This window comes from Corvus kubaryi, unplaced genomic scaffold, assembly GCF_017639235.1.
Source record: "Corvus kubaryi isolate FWS band 111438036 unplaced genomic scaffold, C.kubaryi_AGA036_p1.0 37236, whole genome shotgun sequence".
In the NCBI taxonomy this organism is placed as follows: Eukaryota; Metazoa; Chordata; class Aves; order Passeriformes; family Corvidae; genus Corvus; species Corvus kubaryi.
The window spans coordinates 402,696-414,007 of NW_024581067.1; positions in this window are offsets into that span (position 1 = coordinate 402,696).

The following is an 11,312-nucleotide window of genomic DNA, read 5'->3' on the forward strand; positions in this document are numbered from 1 at the left end:
GATTCTGCCCCTCTGCCCCCTCAGCTGAGCCCCCACCTGCAGAGCTGGTGAGATGATTAAATTTTTATTAGTGACCCATACCAAGAAGCTGTGCATGGTCTCCCATGGCTTGTGCAATTCCAGCAACACATCTGTGTACTGAGGTTGGGCACACATTCACCAAAATTCACCCAGCTCGAACGACTTCCTTACTTCCTCAGATGGTTTTTTTTTTTAAATCCCCCTGGTTTTGCTCTGAAGCTCTAAAGTCTCATGATACAAGAAACACAAATGGCAGAAATGGCTGCAAGGCATTTTTTTCAAAGTTAACATGCAATAAACATTACAAGAAATCCAAGTATTGACTAAAAATTTGTATTGCTTAGCTGGCGAATTAAGAAGTTGAATATAAAATATATATATTTGAAAAGTTTCTTCTTCTGGTAATTCAGCATCGTCCTTCAAACAACCTGACATGTATTCACAGAGAATTGTCATTGGTGACTGCACCTTAATCTTTCAATTATTCGGTGATAAGCTTCTGCATTGTAAAGCTCTGGAAGTCCTTAATATTGTATTATTTAACTAACTGCACTTAAATCCTAAAATGGTCTACTTTAACCTCAATAATCAAAGATGTTCAAAGTTAATGTCAAGAATGAATGGTATAGGAGAACATAAAAAGATGATCTGTTCAAGCCAAGAAAATCTGCTTGCATTTTCTTTTTTGTTTCCTGAACTTCTTTATTTCATTTTGGTTTTAAATCAGACAGCAGGCAAAATTGCAAACCCAGGCAGCTGAAATACACTGAAAAATACATGTGCATATATTTAAATAAATAATACCACTAAAACATAACTGCAAAATAAGTTCTAACACGCACATTGCTCCTAGCTGTCATCCAGCAGTGTCTGTGTTGTCTGAATAACACGTTTTCGATAGGCACATCTAGGAACAGGCTATGAACATGGTTTCAAAACCAGGTACTCACAGCACTCCCAAGCCCTGATGTTCGCCTGAGACAGAGCAACAGCTCTGGTCCTAAAGGTGCTTTGATATGTTCGCTCTGGAATGGGCTTAATTGGCCCAGATGGGTTTTGTGGAGAAAGATTACCTGATTTAGACTCCTACTCTGCAAAGGAATTCAGGTCTTTCCATAGTAATGATCTGTGTCCACTACCTCTTAGCTGTGAGCATTTCCTCAGCTCTTTCTGCAGAGCCACCAATGGACAATCCCACAGCCCAGAAAAATTCCCATCAAGCTGTGATCCTGATCCTGGCTGTACAGAAAGAAGCAAAGGAGGAGCTGTAATTACTGCTGTAGTTTTGGCCTGTTTGCAAGAAAGCACATGGGATCTGGAGCCTTGTTAGTTTGAAGGTGGTGACAATGAGTTATATCCTATTTAGCCAGGAGTTTTGCGATTTTTAAAAATTTTATAATTAACTGTGTTTAATTAGTTAAGCAATGTTCAACTGTGTTATTTTAGCTGGTTTTGATTTAGATCTGTGTTGGCTGAGTGTCAGTAGAAATCCCTGAGAAGTTACCTCACTGCACCTGCAGGAAGGGGCTCCATGGACCCACAACACTTAGAGAACTCGATCAATAGCTGAAGAACAAAATTCAATAAAGAATGATTTATGGTTATCATATAACTAGAGATGAATTAGATGTCATAGAACAAGAAATATATTGAGAGAGCTAAGGAGTCAAAGGCCTATACACCCCACAAACCTTGATTAATACATTGCAGCTGCAGTAAGGGAGACACTTCATGGGTTTGTACACCCCAAAAAACTTAATGGCAATTGTCTAAGCAGGACAGCAAATGTAAAAAACACTGTTTAGCTGGATGAAGTTTAGGGTATCCACTAAACAAAGATAGATGAGATGTCCTGGTAGTAATTAAAAGAAACAAAACACCTATACCATGATGCAAGACATTGGGCACACTTTTGGTAGTGTCTATGAAAAATCCTGGCTGTTATAGTGTAAATAAATGCCTGAAAATGGTTGAGTTTTTGAAAATATCTATGGTGAATAAATTCCCAATATGTTCCCAATTTTGACTCAAAATTGTTATTAGGAATGTTCATCCAGGAGCTTTTTGCTGTGAGATTTAAAACCTTTGTTTCAGTGGGGAGAAGGAAAGGCCAGACTGATGAGCTGGACACAGCTTGTAACAGTCAGAAATACAGTGAAACTCTCAAAGACTGAGAGAAAAAGAAGCACTGACATGATGAGGTGAAGAAACCCCGGGAAAGAAAGCAGTGAGGGGAAGATCACAGCTGAAGCTGGAGATTTGGCCCAAACCAAGGTGCAGCAGAAATTAATCCCTGCCTGTGTGAGAGCCTCGACAGCAGAGATTTAGTGAGAAACTGCCCAGAGGGTTGTGGCTGCACTGCTGGTTTACCCAAGTTAGCCACAGCTCATCTCTACATGGATTAGGAATCAACAACTCTTCCATGCTCATGATTACCCTCACAAGCTACTGACCTAATGAAAGACACCATGGAAAAAAACCATGTATTTTTACGGTCTGTAAACTGAGCATTAATTATTTTTTCCTTTTTTCTTTTTCTTTTTTTTTTTTTTTTTGCTGTCCATTAGCTATAATTTTCTTTCCTCATTTTCATAAATCTCATTATCTAGACCTTATTATCACTGAAATTATCTTGGCCATATACTTACCTTTCTTTTGTGTAAATTATCCTTCTGGGTTTTTTTTTTTAATTTCCTTTCTTTCTTCTGACCTGGAAAAAGATTTGAGAGCTTTTCTAACATCTAGCTGTAAGAAAAATAGTGTTTCCTCTTTGACAAATGCTGAGTACTTCATGACCTATAAAAATTTTGAGTATCTCTTTGACTTGAAGAACATAAATGACCTCACTGAAGCCAAAGGAACAATAATCCTTTTCTTAACTGTTTTTCTGTACTGCAAGCAGCCTTAGGATAGTCTCAAGTAAAACTCTTTGCATTTTGGAGGTTACAACTTTCAGAGTGTCTATACTGATAATTTAGCTGCAGCAGGAAGATCTGTGTTAGATTTGTATAGATGGTATCAGAACAGGACACAATTTATTTCCGCTCTCCTTTGCCTGAAAAAGAATGAAAAAGTATGCAGATGAATAAAATATTAGGCTTTGAGAAAAGCTTGTATGAAAAGATAAAATACATTAAGACTTTGGAGCGTGGAAAAGAAAACTGATGTGGAATGTAGTGGAGGTAAGTCAAATGATAAGTGGCACAGGGAAGGCCAATGAGTTGGAATTATTTTCTTTTTCTCATACTATAACAGCTAGGGGCATCAAATGAAATGAGCAGGCAGGTGGTTTAAAACAAAAAAGTTTACAAAATGTGTGGTTAAACTGGGGAGTTCATTGCCACAGGATGTTCCAGATGGCAATGATATTAATGCCTTCAGAAATCCATGAGGCAAATTAATAGGGAAAACATCCATTAGAGGGTGTAAAACACAGTAATTTACATCTACATCTGGCTCCAAGTACTTGAGTGCAAATTCTTGAAGGTGGAGAAGAAATATGTGAAGAAAATACAGACTATGCTTCTTCACTCCAATGTAGCCTTACTCAGGGGTTTTTTTTTATGCTCTGCATACATTTTTATAACATTACTTATGTAATCACAAAATCAGAAATGTTTCTGTTTAATTTCACCAGGTTAAGAAGAAAAAAATACTCCAACCCAAAACATTTCACTAATTTATTTGCAAATATCTAATATTTAAAAAAATAAATAACAAGTTCCTTCACATCAGGAAGCTTTAACAAATTGATCAAAATTAAAGAAAGTAGAACATTACTGTCTTCCTGTGACTATTCGGAGTAGATATCATTGCATTTAGCCAGGCTATTTTCCTTTCATCTGCATAAACTTTTCCTGTGAATATTTTTTTCCTTACTGACCAGATGACAGTGGAAAGTTCAGCAATATTAGAGACTCACTGAATAATTGCCTGGGAATTCTGAACACCAGGTTAAGAAGCACAGGAAAAGACATTTTGCTTGAAATTGCTCATGATTTTTAGTAATTTAAGGTTTAAGTGATGGCAATAAAAAAAAAATCTCAGTAAGTGGCCATTGTTGGTTTCTAAATATGTGCAGAATGTTTCAAAAATGTTGTTACTGTGCCTAGTGCACCATTTCATTGTGTTTAAAGGGTGGTGTGTGGTGGAGCTCAGGATGGAGTGGTGTGTGGTAATTAAATGTTTTCTCTCTGTCCCCTCTCCAGATGCTGAACAAAGAGAGGTAAACATTTCTCTCATCTTCTTTGTGGGCTTCATGTGATGTAAGCCCTTTAGTTCCCAGTTCCCTCCTTTCTAGATGATCCAAGCTGCTGTTTTCCCACCAGGTGACCCAGGAGTCTTTCCTTGTCTAGTTCCACTGTTGATCTGTCTGTTCAAATTAATCTTTCCCACCTGGAGGGATGGAAGTCCAGGGAAATGCCAAGAGCCTGTGTGCATACCCAAACCCGAAATATAGCTCTGGAATGGAAAAAAAAATGCCATATAACTTGAACATACTTTGTGACACAAAATATGACATTATTAATGTTATTTTTATGCTTTTTAAGGTCATTCCAAAGCTCTTCATGAGTGAGATCTGGTGAGACCTTATTGCAGCTTTCCACTACCTGACAAGAAAGATGGAGAGACACAATTTACGAGGACCTGGAGTGACAGCACAAGAGGGAATGGCTTCCCAGTGCCAGAGGGCAGGGATGGATGGGATTTTGGGCAGGAATTGTTCCCTGGCAGGGTGGGCAGGCCCTGGCACAGGGTGCCCAGAGCAGCTGGGGCTGCCCCTGGATCCCTGGAGTGTCCAAGGCCAGGCTGGACACTGGGGCTGGGAGCAGCCTGGGACAGTGGCAGGTGTCCCTGCCCATGGCAGGGGGTAGCACTGGGTGATCTTTAAGGTCCCTCCCAACCCAAACTATTCTACGATTCCATGATTCTATTATAGTCCTTATATCCTGACAGAGCCACACTTGCTAAATGTCTGCTATGTTTTCTCAGTTGTGTAAGACAGTAAGACATTTAATTCATTTTTTATGAGCTGCACTTCCTTCCCATTGGAATCCTGCTGAAATTCAAGTTGATTTTCTCAGCAATAATGGTTTTTTATATCCTGGGTGTTTGCTACACATTCTCTACATTTGCAGCTGCTTTTATAGTCATTACAATCTGTGACATTAATTTATGCTAAATAGATTTACAAGCAGAGTGTCATGTACAATCCAGGTATAACTGGCTACTGAAGAGACAAAGAAGCTGCCAATAATGGTCTGATTTTCCACCCTGGGACCTTTACTTGCATGTCTACAAATGATACATCCATACATATGCTGGTGGAGACCATTGAATGAGTATTCTGATTCTGAGTGGAGAGGATGGAGACAATCCAGCTGATATTTACATAGGTAAAATTGCTCATGGTGAGTCAGTTCTCTAACTACCCAAAAGAACAGGATCAAAAAGATTTGTTCAGGCTGTGATCTTGCAAGCACCGTTTTCACTGAAATAATATTCCATCTTTCTTTTTTTCCTCCACATTTACAGCAATGGAGGATATCCATCAGGAAGTTTGTAATAAAATATTAACATTCTTCTGTTTAAGCTGTTTCTTGCCCAAAGACAAAATACCATTGTTTGTTGGCTGCCTCACAAGCATTTCTGAGTTTAGGTTAATGGGATGGTGCATAGATTAATGAGGTTTCTGTCTGGGGAATGCCTACCTTTATACATCTCTTGTAATTAATAATGACAGCTTTGCCTTTCTGAAATCTGCTTCCTCATTTACTCATAGTTATGAAACAAACATGAAAACAAGGCAAATAAAATTACCAAAGAAGTAAATACAATATGAAAATTAAGATTGATAAATCTCTTTTTTAATCTGTATTTTTTACCTGAATTTGCTTTTCTTGTTTGTTTTTATTCAGAAGGCTGTTACTATTTCTATATCTGCCTACAATCTTCTTCTCAAGTTGAGTCAAAGCTGTTTGAGCAGTTTCTTTTAGATATTCTACATGAGGAAATTTTAATCTTCAAAGACAAATTTACTTATCTGGAGGTATTTGACATTAGAGGTGATTTTAATTTAGTTGGTATGGAAAGGTAGGTACATCCTTTTGTTTTGATCACAGAAATCTGTAGCTACCTCATGGAAATATTTTAGGTAGATGAATCACATATTTGGTGTCATTTTTTTTAATGATCTAATTTTAACCCCCTTTTATTTAAAATTTAAAGTAAACACAACAGTTCTCTAAGTGGTCAAGTGAAAGAAATGTGACTTTTCATGGCTATGTGTCTCATGGCTGGATTTCCTGTTGCCTTGGGGAGTACCAAGAGATGTAGCAGTAGGGGGAAAAAAGATACCAAAGGCACTGCCAAGGACTGAAATTCCTCAGTCTGTTCCTGGGATTTCTTACCATTCTGGACCAATGAGCATGTCAAAAATAACCAACAAGCCCAGAAATTATCACAAACAAGGAAAACCTCTCCAGCTGCCTGATGTTTAATAGAACAAATGGGTTATTTCATGTTCTTTAGTCTCTTTGCCATAAAATAGTCCCAGAAAATGTTAATTGACTAGGAAAGATATACCCATTGTAGCTCTTTCTTCTTCTCATCTACTTATAAACACAAAAATTTTAGTCACTTATATTTCTGAAATGATTTTTTCATTCCAAATGCATTTTAAATCTGCACAATATTTTTTAAAAAATACTGGATGGCGAAATTGTATTTGTACACTGTGTTTTCTCTTGAGTTCCCAGAATTGTTTCTACACCTTTCAGAAAACCATTATGTTACACTCAGCTGAAAAAAAAAATCTCTCTAAGGATTGAGTCTGCAAACACCAGATATCAGATGCAAAATGATCAGTTTAGTAAGAGACTGGGATTTGAAATGCCACCTTTTTTTTTCCCCACCTCATAAAAAAATTAAAAATTTTATCACAAGAGGTGATGAATGCTCATCTTTCTGATATTGTTTGTTATTTACTGATGGCAACTTGTGGGGATACTTCTATTCACTTCTGGAGAAGAAATTGCTAGTCAGGAAATTTGTATACAGTAACAGAAGTCTCACTGTAAAAAAAAAAAAAACAAAAAAATGAAAAAGAAAGAGAAAAAAAGAACTAAGAGAAATCTTACAGCAAAAAAAGAAGAAAATATATAAAACAGAAAAAAAGAATGAAATTATGCTAAATATAAAGCACACATTTCAGCTATCAGTCTCGTTATTAAGCAGTGCCATGACTACACAATCAAATGCAATGGGTTACAGATATTAATCCTGTTGAATGTGGCTGTACTAGAATTAGCTGTGATATTAGGAAAAAGTAATATCCATTGGTAACATTTTCAGCTTTCAGCTTCATCTTTCATCCCTATTTCAGAATAGACTGGCGAAGTAATTGATTGGATAAGCTCATATTTTTGGCATTTGTTCATTATTCGTGTAGGCATTAATTAAAATGGACCAATTTCTACCTATACTATATTCTTTTTTTGTAGCAACCATACATTAAACATAGAAGGTCATGTTTCTTTTCCTGAAAGTTTCCTTTTTTTTTTTTCTCTCATAGAGCTTCTAACAAATTGCTAGAATTGTTATAATTTCAATGGAGCTCTGAAATGAAAACTTAGAAAATTGGTATTGAAACACACATGTACAGATCTCCTCTTGATTATTCTCAAATGTAAGGCAAGTCTAGAAAAGTCTAGGAGATATTGATGCAGCTGAAGACATTTCATTTCATTTCACTTCATCCTCTCCACTACTCCTGCTTTTCCTAAAGCAATTGCCTAAATTGTCTTGCTTACAGTGTTTTGAAAACTCTTCATGTGCTCACTCTGAGGATGTGAATCCCTGCTTATAAATTGCTGGGACATTTTTCATTTCAGTGAAAAGTCTGGCACAGGTCTGTGATATTATTTATGCCAGGTGTATGAACCAGTGAAATTCTGTTTCCAAACTAGTTGGATAGTTATTCAGCACATATTAATATATTTTATTTATAACAAAGCACAGAGAAGATGAAGATTTTCTACCAATAAAAATGGAGTATTTCAGATACATATTGGAACTTGTTTTCAACTCCACTGGACTTCTTCCACTATTTTATCCAGAAAGAAATTTATAAACACTCTTTATTCAGACAGGCAGAATTTTACAGCTGTTTTCTCATGAGTGGAAACTATTAATAAGGTATGATGGTGAGGAGGACTCATCCCACTTATAGGTTCTCTGTTAAGAAAAAAAAGCTTTATATTTGGGCAGGAAAGAAAAACAACAAAGTGAAATGAAAATTAGAAGAGGATGCTCATGGAAAAAAGGAGATGTAAGTCCTGAAATACTTTTTACTGAGTATATATGGCTTGGATGAAAAACGTAGCTGCAAGAAATAATTACATTTAGAAGAGGTGAAAATTCACTTGTGTTGAATTTAAAACGTTTAGTAGCTGGATGCTTTTTATGTTCAGTGGAGACCTGTAGCTACAGTCTGAAAAACAGGCATCTTAGCAGCCTTCAGCTTTAAGAATTATTTACTGTCCCACAATGTAGGAGTGAAATGCACAGATAGATTTAATGTAGAGAGTATCTAAGAGCCCAGCTTTGGGAAAACTAGGTCCCCTTTATTTCTGTTCCACTGAAGAATGTTAAATTAGCCTTGCTGTAGCTGTAGTGATTTTTGAAACGAATTGGAGTTAACCAGTCATCCTAATTTACTGAATTTCAGGATGTGTTAAATTTCACTCTTGAAATGGTGGCTGGGTGAATGTCTGGCAGATGGGCCAGGTCAACCCATCACAGTCTTCCATGGATAAATGTAATTGATGCCACCTTTATAAAAACGTCTTCCTTAGAAAAACAAACAAGCAAAAAAAAAGCCTTCTATAGGTCTTGTGTCTTGTAAAATTAATCACAGCAAAAGCCACAGGCATTTCTAAATGCATGAAAGCATAGAAATATTTTTTTTCTATATTTCTCACGTATTTTACAGGGATATGTGCCAATTTGGTGTTCCAGTGACCTCTTGAAAAAAGACGATGTTAATTTGAAGAGGGCAGTAGCATTTTTCCAGTTACAGAGCTGCAAATAAATCAAATTTTAGGTACTGCTGTTTGACAGGAACCAGGTTAGTGACTGCAACCATGGTGGTGAATATGTGGAGCCTTGAATTCAACTCTGAAGTTGTCCCTGCTGTGACAACTTCTTCTTCACTGACCTGGAAGACAGAAATGTAAAGGGTATTGAATGTGCCACAAAATACAGGCAACCAGTATATATTTAGTATTTAATACTTGCACACACACAGCACCAGAGAGCCTCCTTTCAAGATCTAGGCAGGAAGAATTTGACCATTCTGTGAAAAAATTAAATGTGTCGAAGCAAGTTTCCTTCCCAAATCTTCATAAACGTTATTGAGCTCACATTCTTGAGCATTCTTGTGCTGAAGAATCAACAAATATGTGGGAAGATTTGACTTTTTTTTTCTATATTTCAAGTAATTTTCCATCAGTATGAACATTTTAGGTAATGTTTTGTATCTGACACTGCACAAAAGCTTAGGTTATGTGAACGGAAAGACTTTAAAGTCTTTGGACAAACCCCCTTCCTAAAATAGAATAGAATAGAATGGAATAGAATAGAATAGAATAGATCAAAACAAACCCAAAACAAAACAAAACAAGCAAAACCCCCCAAACAATAAACCAAAATACAATTAAAAAGAAAACTGAACAAAAACCACCCAAGACCCCTAAGAAACTACAAACCAAACACCCCAAAACCCAAAAAAAAAAAAAAAAAAAAAAAAAAAGAAACCCAAACCCAAACCAAAAAAAACCCACCTAAAGGCCCAAAAAGCTGAGTGTGGGGTTTTCACACATTTTTTGTTCATGTAGATGGAGAAGAACCATTAATGATGATTTTCATTTTAGGTCTATTTTTAATGTTTCAAAAATTGTCACATGAGTGAGAGGTTAAGGCAGGGTATGAGTACTTCTAGATCCACTTGCTGCTCTAATTGAAGGAGAGTAGAAATTCTTTCTCATTGACCAAAATAAAATAGATGGGGAAACATTAAAAAAAAAAAATTGCAGTAATATTTGTGGACAAAAGGAGAGTTTGAAAAAAGGCAGGTAATTCAAAAGAAGATATAAAAGCTAATCACATCAGGCAAACATATTTATGTTCCTGTGGTAGCACTTTGTGCTGATTGAATCAAAAAATCCAGTATATCTAGATTTTTCAGTCAATGAAGGAAATGGTGATTACTCCAGTTTTTTTGTTTATGACTGACACACTGACTGTTGTGCTGAATTTGTTATTGATGGGGACATGGAAAGTCAGAGGTTTCATTAAAATGAAACACAATTAGTGAGGAGAACAGAAGAACTCCTTAGTAGTTATTAAAATTGCATTTTGGTTAACAAAATTTTCTCCAGAGAAAAGATTGGCGGGTAGTGTGCATGGTTGAAAGACAGGGGAATCTAGCTAACTTTGTCTTAAATAAAAGTTCCTGACTAGATTTACTGCAGTAAATATCTGACTGTTTAATCTGGGAAGGAGAGCATGTAATAAGTTGATTTTAAGATATAGAAAAAGTTTTGTAGCTTTGATTCTTAGTGCAAATATTGTTCACTCTGTGGAAATTCTCCATACACTTTAGTTGCCTTTTGTAAGACTAATTTTAAGAAGAAATACCTTGAAATTGAACTTTAATAAGTATAAATTCAAGTCAACTGAAGCACTCTGCAAGATCATGCTGAGGGAAACTCTTTAACAGGGCAAATACACAATAATATTGCCAATCACTCCTGCCTTAGTTATTTCTGAGGTAGAAATACGGTCTTTTTTATTTATCCCTGCATTTATCATAACGTTTTTCTAGATTTTTGTACAGTACTTTTCGGCTCCTGGACAATTAGATCTTTGCAGTTATCCTATCAAAAATAACAAGAATCTAATTTGAATGGTGCACATTAAAATGCACACAGTTCTTAAACTACCTATTAGCATGATAATTGCAGTGCTCTGTACTTATAGGCTTGGAAAGAACAGCTATTATTAGATATGAATCTGGTGGTGGCATCACATAATACACACCAACCACCACACAAAAATAGATTATCTTACATTAATTACTTGGATTGCTCTGAAAAGGATCAGAGCCTTTCTCTCTTCCAGCAAACATGACACAGGCACAAAGGATGCTCTTTTTCAGTTGGAGGCACTTAAAATACGTTGAAGAGAGGGTGTCAAAATAGTGCAGAGGCCTCAGGGGTTGTTATCTTGCC